General features: G+C 42.6%; 1 protein-coding gene across 3 annotated transcripts in view; it reads left to right on the top strand.

Annotated features, from left to right (window-relative positions):
* The window catches only part of CNTN1 (contactin 1), a 144635-nt gene that overhangs the window by 19457 nt on the left and 106551 nt on the right, over positions 1-18627 (top strand). The window lies entirely within an intron of this gene.

Below are 18627 nucleotides of genomic sequence, written 5' to 3'. Positions count from 1 at the left end.
ACATAAATAATCGAACTGGCAATATATGTAAAAATTACAAAATGTTAAGTAGATACCAATAACCGAAAATATGATAACATGCTAATTGAATACATTTGACACTTAAAATGTACATCAGAGACATAAAATACAGAATGATAAAAACAATAAACAGATTAATAAAAACCATATAAAAATGGCCCAGCAGAAAATGTTCCCGATATTAAAGAGTGGTGCTTGGGATTTTAAGGAAGTTCCTATATTCTTATAAGTGAATTCATGCATAATAAGGATTTCAACTGAACAGAAAGACACATGAGATGTAGTACCAGTAAATCATAAAAATAATTTGTTTCAAAATCACTATTGAGATTCAATGGTAATAATGTCTTGTATTGAAAGTGATATATTGCATTTATATTTTTGGCAGCCTACTTGCTAAATAACTATTACAGATGTCTGGTTTAATAAACGTTAACCCATAAAAAACTTTAATGTCCACGGTCAAACAACAGTTTTGAAATGGAAAGAGAGGGCATATGTCTCCAAACCTTTCTTTATGTTGCTTAAATGTTCCCCTAATTTAACTTTCAGGGGATGGGAGGTCCTCCCTATATACAATTTGTTACAGGTACATTTGATGCCATACACTACATTCTGGCTGTTACATACATGTAATAAAGTTTTTCATAATATGATCTTTATCATTTATACATATATTACAAATTTTTCTTGTAATGTTCCCTCTTATGTGCCTTCATCTTAGGTACATTCCGCATCTATAAAACCCTATAGAGATGATCCTGCCTGTTTTTTCAATGGGTTTTAACCTGTTTGAGACCAACTTAACTTGTTTTTAAGATATGGGTCCTTTCTCTAGATACATGTAGGGTTTTTAGGGATTAGATATCCTTTAATTGGATCCTTACTTAGCACATGCCAATGCTTACTCATATATTTCAATATTTAAAAATTGACTATTATAATATGTAATGAATGTCCATTCAAATTGATCTTTAATATTGTTCTTAGGTGGCCCATTTGTTTCCAATAGTGTATCTCTTTCCAGTTTTCTACTTCTTTCCAAGTCCAAGTTATAACCACATGCTTTGAATTTATTATGCATTTCCAAAACTTGTGACTTAAAGATCCTCTGTATTTCTCTTGAGGTGCTTAAACTGGCCATTAGGTATTGAGTTCAACCAGTTACTATGGTGACAGCTGGTAGCCCCAAAATAAGTGCCAAAGTCCGTCGGTTTGGTGAAAAATATATATAATATAAATCAGATGTTATTGGATTCCCATTTGTCTAAAAACAAATTGGCATAACTTGGGGAAAACCTGGTGCCTATTGTTGTACCACTGTTCTGTAAAAATAAATCACCTTTAAAACCAAAAAAAATATTTTCTAAAAAAAAGGCTTTCAAAAGAAACATTTGCATATTGTGAGGTATGTCAGACATGTCTAAAGCTTCCTTAGTTGCTTGAATTCCCTTGGTTATGATTGATGATCGTTTACAGAGAGGAGACATCTGCAGTACCCAATAGGTGATCTATACCTGCCATGTGATGTATTTTAAGTGTTTGAGAAAGTCTTTGGTGTCCCTCAAATGGTACTTATTTTTAAGTAATAGTGGTTGACGGTGGTGATCAATGAATTGTGAAAGATTTGCAGTGAGCGATCCCATCACGGAGATAATGGGTCTTCAGTTGGTTTGTCCAGACTTTTGCCTAACTCCATCATTCCCGTCAAAAGGAGAGTTACTTCTGCTTTATGTGTTATACTTGTTTTTTCATTATCACTAGTGTATTTCTACCTCAACCATTCTGCCACTGTAGTGCTGTGGTCCGGTGGCTGAAAAACTGGAGGCAGTAGCTGGTAAAGACGTAGCTAAACAGACAATAGTCGTTTTCATCCTACAGTGCCTTAGGACTCTTTCAAGACTGTTCTAGTCAACAAATTAAATGGCAGCCAACTGAGCAGTCTGGCATGTTAGCTCTGTTCCCTCAAGTTCACAGTCACCTGTCATCACATGGTCACCGAGAACTTCTCTAAGTAGTAAGAGTACCTATTCTTCTACTGTCTTGCCTTCTCAGAGAGCAGTTTCTCCTTTCATTATTAACATGTCTTCTGTACTATTGGTATAGATGGGCACTATAAGACAATTATATTCGAACTTCATATGTTTATGATGTCATTATACACCTGACCAATTACAGAAGATTATTCATCACCTGCATTAATATCCAGGTCAATGATCTGACTTAAATGATTGGGCCCACTGGCATTACCCTTTTAGTGCAAAGTCAATTGGTCAAAATTGGAGTGAAAATTGCCACGCAAACACTTTTATTCATCACGATGACCTGTAATGTTTACCTTTATATAGGAAATATTATCTTTTTTTATACAACATTTTTTATTTAAATTTATATAACAAATGTGAGCGATGCTGGCATTTTGAACCAATATTTTCATATGTCTCACAGAAATGTTGCCATTTTTAGCTGATTTTTTTCTCATCTCTCACAGAGATGTTGGCACTCGAAGGGTTAAGCGTTGTTTGCCATTTAGTCCTATTTTAAGTGTATTCCTAGTAAATGTCATTGGTAAATGTCTAACATAACATGTTTTAGCAGAAATGTAAGGAAGTGATTTTGAACAGTTGTTTCTCATATTGTTGTCATCTCAATATGCTGAACATAATGATGGGTAGTTTATGATATTGACATAACACTTATTTAATGCTGTTGCATATTAAGCAACTTTCTTTGTCTGAAGTGACTTATGAATGGGATGAACGTTTTCAAATGCTGTCTTACAAAGCAAGGTAACCATGGTGTAGCACTCAGTAATGCCTATGCTTGGACATGCTCCCAAACAGGTCTAGACTCTCATTTCTGTCTCTTTTGTTACCAGATTGAAACTTTCCACTAGCACATTAGTATGTAACAAATAAGACTAGCTCTTAGTTTCTGAGCATTATTATTGGGTAGGTTACAAACATTTTCTGGATTCAGACCAATACTGTATTTCATTTTCTAACTTAGGAACATATATAGTGTAAGCCCGCCATTTACTATAAGGAATACACTGAAAAGAGAACAAATCTGTTTTGCTTGTACAGGTTGAGTATCCCTTATCCAAAGAAAATATATTTGTGTGTATTTCATGTGTTTGATGTGCTTATACAACACAAATGCAAGATACCACAAGATACCTCAATGAAATATAAAAATATTCTGAAATACGGAATAATCCGTTATTCAAAATTCTTCTGGTGCCGAGCATTTTGGATAAGCTATACTAAACCTGTATTTGTTTTTTTTATTATTTCCATTCATAAAACAAGTTGCAAAAATGAATGTAGGTCTTGCTTCTTGCTCCTTTATGAGGCTAAGTTTCCACAAAATTCAATCGCGTCTGCAAATAACTTATGCTGTTTTCACACCAAGTGATTCCTGGCAATGTCAATATTGTTACCTATATCGGTGAAGTTAGGGGGGGGGTGTAAGATATAGGGCTCCAGGGGGCAAGTGATAGTCAGATTGAGCTGATTGTACAGAGTATTGGAGGGGGGTGTTGTTAACGATGTGTCATTGTTAATTATGCATCCTTCAATCAGGCTGGGGTACACTGATAGGGGATACCCACTTCCCCAAGAGTCCTGACTAGTTAAGGAGGAATAATGCATTGGGGGCCCTGTCAAGTGTATTCCCTGGCTGTAACATTAACCCCCTGCTGGTGAAGTCCGATGCTGATTCCAAAAATATGGGGGACCCACTTCTCTTCTTTTCCCCATATTTTTGGAACCACGTCTGTCTCCAAAGCCAGGTGCTGGTTCATTAAATATGGTGATTTTTAACTATTATTTTACTTTCACACAGAGACTCCAAACAAGCTGCTCACAGGCAGGACTTTCAAATTCAGGCATGACCATGGCTGAACTCGCACACTATTAAACATGACCGCAGATAACTCGATTATTAATAAATTGAGTGTTTGAACCTGAGAATTTCTCAGTAATGCCAATCGTGTTTAAACTTGGACCCAACACGATTCTTTGAAATATTTTCTGTTGCTTTGCTTCTAAAAACCACCTCCAAACAGTTTCAGTTTAATACAAATATCCCTCTTAAAGGGTAACTCTGTTATTTTTTCTTCTTGAAAAGATATTCCATTCTATCTTAGCTTTTTGAATCTTCTGTATTTCAAAGATTTCAGATTACATCTCAACCAATATCTGTGCTCTTTCTTCAGGCTCTGCTTATGTGTTCTTCAATTCACTATCAGTCGTGCTGTGTTCTATTTCTAACCAAAAATATATTTTACCTGAAGTAATGCAATTATTCTTAAGGACTCTAAGTTAAACCTCTTGCAATCCATATGAAAATAAAAAGCTTAGGTACATTTTCCATCAAGGTTTTAAATTATATTTGCTTTTCTTATAATCAGTCTGGGTTTGCTTATGTGACTTTGAATGTATAATACCTGGGATGATAGAATGACTCATTCTGTTTAAAAAGGGAAAGAGAATAAAATGTCTAAAATATCAAAGTCAAATGGGTATAGATACCTAAATAAATAAATATATCGTTGTGATCCTGTGCTCATAGACCAGAGGTCTGAGATGGAAAAAAAAACCCCTCCACCACAATCAGTTCCCTATTCGCTAATCACTTCATTATCAAAAGATTATATATACACAGGTTGAGTATCCCTTATCCATTCATCCATTATCCAAATAATTCCGAAAACCATAGGGTACATCCAAAAACCTTCTGGGTACATCTATAACTTGCACTACTGGGGTTCAAAATTGATATTCAAGCTGTACATAGCATTGGAAAGGTACCAGCGCTTAAATACAATTGCATAAAATTTAAAATCAAAACACTTACACTAATTGAAAGTGTACAAAGTTTAATCCATATGAGTCCTCAAAGTTTCCTTAGGGAGAGTTTTTATTTGTATATTTCCACTGATTGAAAAATTATACCAATATATAGAATCTGTTTTAAAAATTAAACAAGCATATCATCACCAGCTGGTGATAAAGAGGATTGTGGGGAGGTCTCACCAACCACTCCTGTGGTTCTGTTCAGGCTCCGGAACCTTTATTGGAACTCCAGGGTGGATGGGCGATGAATAGTAACCTCCGTTCACTATACAAGGTGAATTGTCCAGCCACGGGTACACCTGCTTAATGCATTTCGGACATTTTATTTGTTTGTTTTGATTTTACATTTAATGCAATTGTTCTTCATTTTTTAATTGATCACATTATTACAAATATATTGAATCAGGTTTAAATGGTTATAATTTACATAACCGATAATAAAGAAAAAAATCGATAATTCTGGGGCCATTTTTGGAAAACATATTAGTCAGTTAAGTGGTTAAACAGTATTATTTAGGATTCTTCTAAAGTTTCTCATGTTTATCCGGGTTGGGATCATTTGGTCTACAGCATGATGGTCGACAGTCATTAGGTCAACATGGGAAAAGGTCAACATGGTTCTAGGTCGACATGGTTCTAGGTTGAAAGGTCATTAGTTTGACAGGTCATTAGTTTGACAGTCAAAAGTGGACATGGACACAGTTTAAAGTGTACAGGTTGAGTATCCCATATCCAAATAAAATATATTTGTGTGTATTTCATGTGTTTGATGTGCTTATACAACACAAATGCTGCGCTGCGCTCGCGATGCGCCGGACATTATTTTATTATCCCACCACGCCCTAGTGCAGGGCTGGGCAATTGCAGCCCTCCAGATGTTGATGATCTACACATCCCAGCATGCCTTGCATCAGTTTCAGCATGGCCACATAGCAAAACTAATGCAAAGCATAATGGGATGTGTAGTTCATCAACATCTGGAGGGCCTCAATTGCCCAGCCCTGCCCTAGTGGATGGTAGGGCATGAAATACCGCCTGTCGGCACAAAAAAACAGTAAAAGACCCCATGTCGAACTTTTGACTGTCGACCTAGACACTGTCAAACTAATGACCTGTCAAACTAACAACATGTCGAACTAATGACCTTTCGACCTAGAACCATGTCAACCTTTTCTTATGTCGACCTAGACCCATGTCGACCTAATGATTGTCGACCATCATGCTGTAGACCAAATGACCGCATCCCGTTTATCTGCACAAAAAACATGTTACAAAAGGATGTCTGTTCTGACATATAAATAGTGTATTCTTGAAATTGACCAGTGTCAGTCAGCACCAGCACGGCAATTGTCTCAAGAAATGGACAGTTTCTTGTTCATTACATTCAGTTTTATAAAATAATTAAAAACAAAAAATAAAATAAAATCATGGTATCAAAATTAGGATTTATGCATTTTAATGTACATGTCTAATGCATTCAGGATTAAGAATCAAGACTATTTCAGAGTAGGATATTATTTAATTTATTAATATCAGAGTTCCAGAAAAGATTTAAATATTTTTATATTAGATTAACAGTGGCTTAAATAAGCAGCCGATCCTTACATTTGTGGATCAGGTGGACTGACTTCTTTAGATATTAACTTAAAAATATTGGACACTTCCAACAATATATATGAAAATGATTTCAAATATTGGTGTTTATGTCATCAGAGAAATTTTTTTATTTTTTTAACTATGTTAAGTATAATTATATATTCATAGCTATTAATTAAGTAAAATATATGTTGTTTGGTGATTTATTTTCAAACTCTGGTGCCTGTTTACTAACTTTTGGGATTTTTGGACTTCTAATTATAATTTTTTATCTCTGCTATTCAAGGCAAATTATATATTGCCTGGATGTATTATTGAACATATCCATGACATATTCATAGACTGAGAGCCTTTCAATGCAGTGTGTTCACTTTACTTTTAGTGTTTGGGGACCATCGCACTACTGAGTGATCTTCTGGCGATGCATGCAAGCATGCATGAGTGGAGAGCACTAGGGAGGGATCCTAAGAATCCAAATTCTAAACCTTTTGGTGAAGACAGTTTAGCTTGTAGGCCACAAAAGCTACTAAGGCTTCGCATCCAGAACTTGGTAAATTTGACAAAGCTGCTCCCATAGAATTCTGTAAGGGCTGCTTTGGCATTTGAAAATGAGGGCCAAAGCAGATAGATATTATTTATGGATACTCCCCAAAAATGTATGTTTTAGGTAAGTATTCCACATATAATAATTTTGAAATAGGTCCTTTTGCCTCTTTAGTGTTCTGCAAACCTGTAATAATCTGAACAGATTACTCGACAGCTGCAGAAATATTGTGCAAGGTAATGGATAGTGAGATCAAGCCTATGTATGTGTGCACTTACTTTAAGGTGTCCCACTTATTGTACCCTTGAATTTCTTTAAAAAGTTTTAAGCCTCACTCTCCTTACAGGCGCTCTCACATATAATCCCAGATTTGAACTTGCCCTCCTGGCAATCCCTAGGCATTGACTCTATTACTGACATAACAGATGGCACATCAATCACATCTTTTACTTCACTACAATCTCAATTTAAACTCCACTCCTCTGAACTCTTTACATACACTCGAGTAGTACATTGGATAAATAGATCCATACGATCCACTGGGCCGATAATTCTCCCCCCACCTAAGATTTTGCCCAAAATATCCTCTGGAAATTGCAGGGGCTGTATCAAATTCTGGTACGCTATAGTACAAACAGACCCTATGAATAGCAAATCATCCTCACAACTGAAATGGGAAGCTGATCTGAAATGCTCATTCACCCAGAAACAATGGGAATCAATCTTCACTTCATCACATACCATGTCCAAATGTACTAACCACACGGAAATGCATTTCAAATTGTTACATGGTCTTTATTTCGCACCGGTTAAATTGCACAAGATTTGGCCGACAATATCCAATCAATGTTGGAGGAATTGCGGCCAGTTGGGAGATATTTTCCATTTGTTTTGGTCCTGCCCTAGAATCCTCCAGCTCTGGAAAAATATTTTCGCCCTAGCGGCAAAAGTTTTACACCACTCGATCTCCCGAACTAGCACTGCTCCATATACACCCGAATAATTTACCTGCCACTTGCCACTATGTATTAGGCCATATTCTAATAGCCACCAGAGCTGCAATAGCACAAAAACTGGAAAACCCCCTCCCCCATCTCTCACCAAAATCATTAGGAAGATCCAGCATGCCTTTCAGATGGAAACCATAGGACTACCATACTCTCTTAGGGCCAACTCTCCCCTAACTAAATGGTCTTGCTGGCAAGACTACTCCACCTCAAGTGAGGGCGCTAACCTTCTGCTGGAGATTGATTGATACTGTGCGTTTGTGAGTTACTGCTATTATTTCCGTGTTATTTAAGAATGTTATCTTGATGTATAATTTTTACTATAACGCTATGTACCTGGACTTTCCCCTTCCCATGTCCCCTCACCCCTCCCCATTTATCTCTGTTTTCTGTACCCCTTTCCCTTCCGTGGCTAACGGAACAAAACTCTTAATAAAAAACTATTGAAAGTAAAAAAAGTTTTAAGCCTCATATTACATACATTTGCCTCTACTGCTTTACCTTAACCAATCTACAAACTGTCACTCATTGCAAAATTCCCTGACATAACCCTTAGAACATACATGTGGAACTTTACACTTGCTCAGAAATTTGTCCACATATTCTTGAACCCCCACTTAAATAAAGTGCCATAAATGACGTCACATGCCTCTTTGATCTCCCACATGCCACATAGACTTGCTACTTGTGAGGAAATAAAAACACATCACAATCAGACCCCTTATTTTTGCCACCACATGCCACTGAAACCACCCCCTTATCTGCCCGCATAGAGTAGTCTATTGTCCAAAAAGAAATGTGGGAGACGAGGTAGTAAATTACCTCCTTCTTTTGTGTAAAGGTGGTCTGCTTTCATCATATATAGTGTCTGAGCATGGGTACAGGGCAAGGAGGGACAATTAAATAAAGGTGAGAGAGACTGCTGGTCATCAATATGAAATACTAGTTTATTAGGGCTATTCTATGACATTAGGGCAGCTAGAAAAGTTTACTAGCGACCTCTGATATTACCAATTACAGGAAAGAAAAACAGATGGGTAGTCCTTTTGAAACTTCAAGTAAATGGGCAGTCCCTATAATAAAGATGTGTCCTTGTTCATCGTACATGCATTGCATATGCATGTGTGAATGCTCCTGTTTCATCGTACCTTTGCCACAATGTGCTTGCTATGATGCATCTGCATCATGTGTAAGGTGAAGGGATCCATCTGTATCTTGAGTAGATGGGTATTCCCCTTAATGCTTCATAGTAACTTACTAGGGAAGAACAGACAGTGGAGCATACAGGTACCTCAAATGGGACAATCAGGCCAGATCTTAAAATCACTTAAATGACAGAATCACTTTCATGACAGGATTAGAGGAGAAAAGCGTTTAGGCTCTGGTAAGCAGTACAGTGTTCTTCTACTCAGCAAATCGTAAGGAAGGTTGTAACTTTTATTTTTCTCAATTAAATGTGAAGTACAGGCACTGCGTTCACCATACAAAGACAAAACAGTCCTTTATGTTACCTTGTAGAAGACATAAAAACAGTCCTGCATTTTACCAAGTTGGAGACAAAACTGTTCTGCATGTTACCTTGTAAAGGACAACATAGTCCCCCATGTTACTTTGTAAAAGACAAAACAGTCCTGCATGTTACCTTATAGGAGAGAAAACAAGACAAACAGTCCCACATGTTACCTTGTAGAAGACAAAACAGTTCTGCATTTGACCTTGTAGGAGATAAAACAATCAGTCCTGCATGTTACCTTGTAGAACAGTGGTTACCAACCCTGATCCTCAAGTACCCCAACAGTCCACATTTTCCAGGTCTCCACACAGAATCACAGGTGACATAATTAGCTCCACCTGTGGATCTTTTAAAATGTGTCTGAATAATGAGTGCACCTGCTGGGTGACCTGGAAAACGTGCACTATTGGGGGTACTTGAGGACCAGGGTTGGGAACCACTGTTGTAGAAGATGAAACAGTCCCGAATGTTACCTTATAGGAGAGAAAACAAGACGAACAGTCCCGCATGTTACCTTGTAGAAGACAAAACAGACCACATATTACCTTGTAGGAGACAAAACAGTCCCTGATGTTACCCTGTAGGAGATGAAACAGTCCCACATGTTGCCTGTAGGAGATAAAACAGTCCCACATGTTGCCTGTAGGAGATAAAACAGTCCCACATGTTGCCTGTAGGAGATAAAACAGTCCCACATGTTGCCTGTAGGAGACAAAACAGTCCCGCATAGGACCTTGTAGAAGACAAAACAGTCCCGCATTTGACCTTGTAGAAGACATGGTTTAAACTTAATCTGGTGCATATTACCACCACAACTATGAAACACATATACTGTATGATTGGTTTCTATCTGCCTATTTCTTTACACAGAATTATCTGCACATGATATTCTTATAATTCAAATTGCAATTTTCATATATTTTATTAGATGAAAAAATATGTTGTTTTGCCAACTGATACTTTAGACATTCCAGAGCTGTATATATCTTAATGGTTTTCCAAGTGACCTGTACAATTTTAGGTTTTTTTTTAGACCCTTTTAAGTTAGATATCTTTTATATTCAGAGAATGTACTGAACACTGGATCACATCTCCCATTGAGTAGTTTGTTGCTGTTTCCTTTTTTGCAAGAAGTACTGAAGGATAAAATTGCCTTGCAGGTTGTATGCAATTTACTTCACAGCATGCTTTTATTCTATTGCAAAATACCTTCTGTTGAGTGCTAGAAATATATGATGTCATATTGTAGAGGTGATATTTTTAAAGCATAAGAATTTTCGGTACTTGTTTCCTAGCACGGCGCCCATCACATACTGTATTTAGTGGTGTGTGATGCGATCTTCCCGTTAAATTAACAGTAGTGCTTGTACAATGAAATATCGCATAGCATCGCATGCCAGCAAATTGCATGCGATGCGTTGCAATGCGATTTTTAATTGTACAAGCACCCTGATGGTGCTTGTACAATGTTAAATGCACCCCCATTGTCAATGCCACCCCCACTATCATCGCCAACCCGAAGCGTGGGGAGCGCAGCGAGCCCGCGAGGGGCGGCGGTACGTGTCCTCCGACCTTTTCATACCCGCACTATCCACGTCGGCGTGGAGTTGATTTTAGATAGTGTGGCCACCGAGACCCCACAAGGGGACGCGGAATACTAGCCCGAAGCGTGGCGAGCGGACGCGGAATACATGTAAAGTAATCCGTGTCCCCTCGCGGGGCTTGCTGCGCTCTAAAATCAACTCCACACCATCGTGGATAGTGGGGGTATGAAAAGGTCAGATTACGCGTACCGCCTCCCATCGCGGACTCGCTGCGCTTGCCACGCTTCGGGTTGGCGTTGATAGGGGGGGTGGCGTTGACAATGGGGGTGCATTTAACATTGTAAGCACCCATTAGGGTGCTTGTACAATTAAAAATCGAATCGCATCGCATGCAGCTATAAGATGCACTTCAATCAAAATTGTGGGCGCTGTGCTAGGAAACAAGTACCGATTTAAAATTTGAATCACAGGCAGGGCCGGACTGGCCATCTGGCACTTCTGGCAAATGCCAGAAGGGCCGATGGCCTTGTGGGCTAATTTTGTGCTGAAAGTTCTTAGAACTTTCTGCAGTAGGTGCAAGCAGGAGAGACGCGTCTTCCCGAGCTCTCCCTGCTGATTCTTTACGGAGCCCTTTACCCAGTCCAGGACTCACCCTAACTGTTCCCCAATAGCGTGCCCCACCAGCCCACACAGTCCAATGTCAAAAGGGATGGGTTGCGGATCCGGGGGGGGTCTCTCCATGAGCCCCTGCAGGTTGCGGCCTACCCCTGAGATGCAGCCACGGCCTTGAGTGCCTACGTCGCTGGCCGCGAGTGCACTATGGCTTTCAGCAATGGCAGGGACGGCGCTTACCCTCTGCCCGAACGATCCCTGCTGCCTGACGGCACACGCTCATCTGCTGGCCGGCTCCCCGGAGCTTAAGACGGCAGTGTGTGGCAGAAGACCTCCTCACACTGACAAGTGGAGCTACCCAAGGAACAGGTCAATGCCTAATTAGTGTGGGGAGGATGCCCATCCATCTCCCAGCACACTGAGGCCTGCTCACCATCCCATCCTGCGGCCTGTGCTTATGACTCTCCCCTGAGGCTGAACTGCATGTGCTTTGTTGCGCTCGCCATGCTGTCTGAGTCTGGCCAGTCAGGATCCCAACGTCAGGCTAATGACTGTCGGGATCCCAACTGTCAGAACCCTATACCACACCCACTGCTAAAGCCCAGAGAGCTTACTGGATGATAAGGGACAGGTATTAGGGGCTAGCGGACCCCCCACTGATTGTTTCCTACAGTGTGACCTGCAGAACTTTCGGCACTAGTGCTGAGCCCGCTGTCGCGCCGCCCCCACCTCCTCCCCTAATGTGTAATGGGCATAACGGATTGTGTCATAGTCTGTAATGGGCATCATGGTGTGTGCCATACTGTGTAATGAGCATTACGATGTGTGTCATAATATGTAATGAGCAATACAGTGTGTGGCAATGTGTAATGGGCATAACGGTGTGTTCCATAATGTGTAATCCTTTTTTGTGAGGCCACGCCATGCTCCTAACTGTGCGGGGTTTGTAAATTCTCCCCGTGCTTGCGTGGGTTTCCTCCGGGTACTCCCGTTTCCTCCCACATTCCAAAAATACACTGGTAGGTTAATTGGTTCCCACAAAATTAACCCTAGAATGAACGGGCGTGTGTGTACATGTTGTAGGGCAGGGGTGTCCAACCTTTCACCTTCCCTGGGCCACATTAGAAGTTGAAAATTTGGTTTGGGCCGCACATAAAATAAAATAACAGTAACGATACCTGATCATCCAAAAAAACATAGAAAACATAGTTAACATATTAAACTTACTTGGAAATGAAGTTAGTGAGATGTTTGACATTGTTTCTCAGCCACCAATGCATCCAGATTTGCTTCGATGGAACTTGTTGCAATTCTCAGCGAGTGCTCGAGGTGCTCATCAGATATTTTGGTTCTAGTTTTATTCTTTGTGTGCTTCATCCTTGAAAATAGCTGCTCACAAATGTAGGTGCTTCCAAATAGCGATGACATGAATAAGGCATGATTGTGAAGTGCAGGATATTTTTCTATATATTCTTTGTGAATTGCTGCACTCATCCCCTGTGTCAACAGCTGTGGTGAGTGATCACTACAGAGGGCATTATGAATATAAGTGGCATTACCAGGGGGCATTATATTCATAATGCCCCCTGGTAATGCCACTTATATTCATAATGCCACCTGGTAATGCCACTTATATTCATAATGCCACCTGGTAATGCCACTTATATTCATAATGCCCCCTGGTAATGCCACTTATATTCATAATGCCCCCTGGTAATGCCACTTATATTCATAGTCCCACCTGGTAATGCCACTTATATTCATAATGCCACTTATATTCATAATGCCCCCTGGTAATGCCACTTATATTCATAATGCCACCTGGTAATGCCACTTATCTTTATAATGCCCCCTGTAGTGTTTACTCACCACAGCTGTTGACACAGGGGATGAGTGCAGCAATTCACAAAGGTACTGATGGTAGTGGGGGTATGAGAAGGCACCGCTGGCCTGGCTGCCTGCTCCTGCCGCCGCCACCCATCAGATCATCATCCAGCCCTGCGCGCTGCTGGGATGGATCACGTGGGGGAAGCGCCAGCTCAGGCATCCTTCGGACCGCGGGAGCAGCTGAGTGCGCCTGCGCATTCGCACCAGCGCTCCCGCGGCCATTTTAGGTTTGGGAGAACTCGATGCTGGCCGCGGCCAACTTTACTTTGGGCACAGTGCCGCGGCCAGCACGGAGACGCTGCTGCGGGCGGACTAGGTAGTTGCCCTAAATATATTATACTTAGAATTTCTTAAAATGCACTGGGCCGCATTACTACCCGACCTGGGCCGCATGCGGCCCGCGGGCCGCGGGTTGGACAAGCCTGTTGTAGGGAATATTGATTGTAAGCTCCACTGTGGCAGGGACTGATGTGATGTTCAACTATTCTCTGTAAAGCGCTGCACGATATGTTTGCTATATAAGTAACTGTCAATAAATAACCCCAATTTTTAAGAGGTTTCATCTGGCTAGTCACTTCAGTGTGTCAGATTACCTGAAGCCCATAGTATATATGGTAGCCAGCCTTTTATTGGATCATTATTCTGTTCCTCCAAACAAAGCTGGTAGTGTTCGGATTCTGAATAATTGTATATTCCCTCAATAGTATTCCTATACCCCTCACTAGTCAACTGAGGTATTCAGTAGTGGCATGTAGTAAAATCCCGCTTAGAACAAACAGTAGATGTCTCAGGGGAAGAACCCAATCAAGGTTGGACTGGCCTAGATGATTGGATTACCTCAGGCCAAGGGTGTAACTACCATAGGTGCAGGGGGTGCAGCTGCTATGGGGCCCAGAGCTGAGAGGGGCCCACTTTACCTGTCAAAGTATCATGTGCTGTATACACTTTTCAGCATTAGGTGCTAAATAGGGGCACTTACAAACTTTGCTATGTGGCCCACATGTATCTTGTTACGCCACTGCCTCAGGCCCCATCTCCTCTAAGGATCTGGTTCCAGACTGTGCACTTGTATTATATATTTATTATTATACACATGATACATAATACTGCGTGTGGCCTATCATAAGGGGGCGTGGCCTGTACCTTGATTGTATTGTGTACCTGCAGATTGCACATTGTGATGCTAATTACACATTATGCCGCACACCTTGATGCCCATTGCACCCCATACTGTGATGGCAATTACCCAATGCTCCCCACACCGTAATGCCCATTACGCCCCATACCATGATGCCCATTACACCGCACAATGTGATGTCCACAGTGCCAGATATTCCGCCACAGTGCCAAATACACATATGCCCCCACAGTGCCAGATATGCCCCCACAGTGCCAAATACACATATGCCCCCACAGTGCCAGAGACACATATGCCCCCACAGTGCCAGAGACACATATGCCCCCACAGTGCCAGAGACACATATGCCCCCACAGTGCCAGAGAAACATAATATGCCCCCACAGTGCCAGAGAAACATAATATGCCCCCACAGTGCCAGATACACATATGCCCCCAAAGTGCCAGATACACATATGCCCCCACAGTGCCAGAGACACATATGCCCCACAATGCCAGATATGCCCCCACAGTGACAGATACACATATGCCCCCACAGTGCCAGATATTCCCCCACAGTGCCAGATACACATATGCCCCCACAGTGCCAGAGATGCCCCCACAGTTCCAGAGATGCCCCCACAGTGCCAGAGACGACACACATGCCCCCACAGTGCCAGAGACGACACACATGCCCCCACAGTGCCAGAGATGCCCCCACAGTGCCAGAGACGACACACATGCCCCCACAGTGCCAGAGACGACACACATGCCCCCACAGTGACAGAGACGACACACATGCCCCCACCAGCAACTCACCATTGTTGCTGGGCTGGGGGGTCCGGGACAGACAGCCCTCCTGCTCCCCCGGGCCGCTTAGCCAGTAACTGGCTGCTGGCCGCGTTGGATCACCATCCACCTCCTCCAGGCCGCCCTCAGACATGTCCTCAGTGCAGGAGGCCGGCGGCCATCTTCCTGTAGCCGCGGCCGTGCTCTGGAAGCCGCGGCCAGCGCAGGAGGGCTGCCTGTGCCTGGAGGAGGTGGATGGTGACCAGCGTGGCCCGCAGCCAGTGACTGGCTAAGCGGCCCGGGGGGCACATGGCACCCTGCCCCCCAGCCCAGCCCGCCCCTGGTGGCTGGCCACCCCCCCTTGAATACATATTTTTATTTAAATGTTATTTTATTTTTTGCCTTTTAATGTGTTGTATAGAATAAAAACTTAAAATCAAACAGTATAATTATGTACAAGTATAAACACCCTATTGCAAGCAGGAAGGACTTTGTGTCTATGCCTAGGATGACCAAGTGCTAAGATTGTGGACTGATTTCAATAGGGAAGAAAACTTAACAAGGATTTCACAGCATTTAAGCTTTTCTAACAAGGTAATGCCTGTAAAGCCACAATACTTATAGGCCGATATGTAATAGGGTGCGATTTTTAGACTTTTGCGATTTTTTGTCAAAATTGACCAAAATCGCATTTTTTCTAAAAATCGCACATGTAATAGGATGCGAGTCGCGGTAAAAATCAAATTTTTTACCGCGAAATCGCACATTTTAAAGATGCGATTTTCAAGCACACTGAAAATCGCATCCAGATGTTTTCCCATAGTAAACTATAGAACTCGCATATGTAATAGGATGCGAGTTCTAAAGTCGCATATGGGAGCTTAAAAAAAATCGCAAAAAAAATAGACCAGCTTCTGACTGGCGATTTAGGCAGAAACATGCACAGATCATTGAGATCTGTGCATGCTTCTGCTGTAAAAAAATAGTTAAAAAAGAAATTTAAATAAAAATCTGGCGTGCGGTCCCCCTCCTAAGCATTACCAGCCCCGGGCTCAAAAAGCCGGTGCTGGTATCATAAAATCAAAGGAACAATCAAGTTGGGGTTCCCTGGATTTTATAAAACCAGCACCAGGCTCAAGGTCCGGCGCTGGTTCCCAAAATACGGGGGACAAAATGACTAGGGGTCCCCCGTATTTTAAGAACCAGCACCGGACACAACCAGCCAGCAGGGTAATGCCACAGCCGGGGGAAACTTATTATATAAGCTCCCGCGGCCAAATCATTAACCCCCTGGCTGGTCAGCATGGGCAGGGGTCCTGGGGAAGTGGGGACCCCCCCAAATGAAGGGGTCCCCCCCCTCCAGGACTTACCAGCCCATGCTGATAGTCCGGGGCTGTCCCCGATGCCCCTGGGCGGTGGGCATCGGGCTGATGACTTGTGTAAAAAAAAGAATTAAAACTATTGTTTTACACTGGCGAACTATGAGTCCCAGCAAGCCTACCCCGCATGCTGGGACTTGGGGAACCACAAGTCCCAGCATGCGGGGCATTAAAGGGCCCGCTGGCACTTGTAGTTCTGCAGTGAAAAAAATAGTGCACAAAATCACACTGACACCCTGTAAAATAAAACTTTAATACACACAAAACACACACACACTGATACTTACCTACCTTGAGCCCGTAGGTCGGTCCCTGGATCCTGGGTCCGTCCTCCGGGGCTCCAGGGCAGAAGAGTCCGGTTCCGGGGCCTTGGTCCTGGTTCCGGGGCTGGTTCTGGGGTTCCGGGGCTCCTGGGCTGCAGAATCCGGGGTCCGGGATCCGTGGTAGTCCCCAGGGGTACCTAAGGAGGCAAATCCAACTCACCTGCTCCCCGGCGGCGACCTCCGATGACAGCGCTGCTCCACACTGGTACCCGGCTTGCAGGACTTTGACCGGCGCTGAGATGTTTCCTTCTCGGTGCCTCTGCACAGAATGATTTCTTGGCCAATCAGGAGCCGAGAAAGTCGGCTCCTGATTGGCCAGAAATCATTCTAACTAGAGACGCCGAGGAGGAAACATCTCTGCTCTAGATGCGCTGAGATGTTACTTCCTCGGCGTCTGTATTCAGAATGATTTCTGGCCAATCAGGAGCCGACTTTCTCGGCTCCTGATTGGCCAAGAAATCATTCTGTGCAGAGACACCGAGGAGGAAACATCTCAGCGCCGGTCAAAGTCCTTTGTGCACTATTTTTTTCACTGCAGAACTACAAGTGCCAGCGGGCCCTTTAATGCCCCGCATGCTGGGACTTGTGGTTCCCCAAGTCCCAGCATGCGGGGTAGGCTTGCTGGGACTCATAGTTCGCCAGTGTAAAACAATAGTTTTAATTCTTTTTTTTTACACAAGTCATCAGCCCGATGCCCACCGCCCAGGGGCATTGGGGACAGCCCCGGACTATCAGCATGGGCTGGTAAGTCCTGGAGGGGAGGGACCCCTTCATTTGGGGGGGTCCCCACTTCCCCAGGACCCCTGCCCATGCTGACCAGCCAGGGGGTTAATGCTTTGGCCGCGGGAGCTTATATGATAAGTTTCCCCCGGCTGTGGCATTACCCTGCTGGCTGGTTGTGTCCGGTGCTGGTTCTTAAAATACGGGGGACCCCTAGTCATTTTGTCCCCCGTATTTTGGGAACCAGCGCCGGACCTTGAGCCTGGTGCTGGTTTTATAAAAAAAAAAAAATGCCAAGGCGCCTATAACGTCAGTCAGCGATACCTATTTACCGCTTCACTGGCCAGTCGGGGACCCTTCGCATATTTTTTCATCGCAATAGTAATCGTCTTAAATATGCGATACATAGGGCCTTATTTTGGTTCACCCTTTCTGACAAAATCCTTCTTAGATGGACAAAACCATGTGCACTGCAGGGGGGCAGATGTAACATGTGCAGAGAGAATTAGATTTGGGTGAGTTATTTTGTTTCTGTGCAGGGAAAATACTGACTGCATGATTTTACACTGCAATATAGATCTCACTTTGAAGAAAAACCCCACCCAAATCTAATTATCTCTGCACAAGTTACATCTGCCCCACCTGCAGTGCACATGGTTTTGCCCATCTAAGAAGGATTTTGTCAGAAAGAGTGAACTAAAATAAGGCCCATAGTGA

This window comes from Crinia signifera, chromosome 4 (assembly GCF_055691185.1).
Source record: "Crinia signifera chromosome 4, ASM5569118v1, whole genome shotgun sequence".
NCBI lineage: Eukaryota > Metazoa > Chordata > Amphibia > Anura > Myobatrachidae > Crinia > Crinia signifera.
The sequence above is the reverse complement of the archived record's forward strand: the minus strand, read 5'-3'. Positions and strand labels throughout refer to the sequence as shown.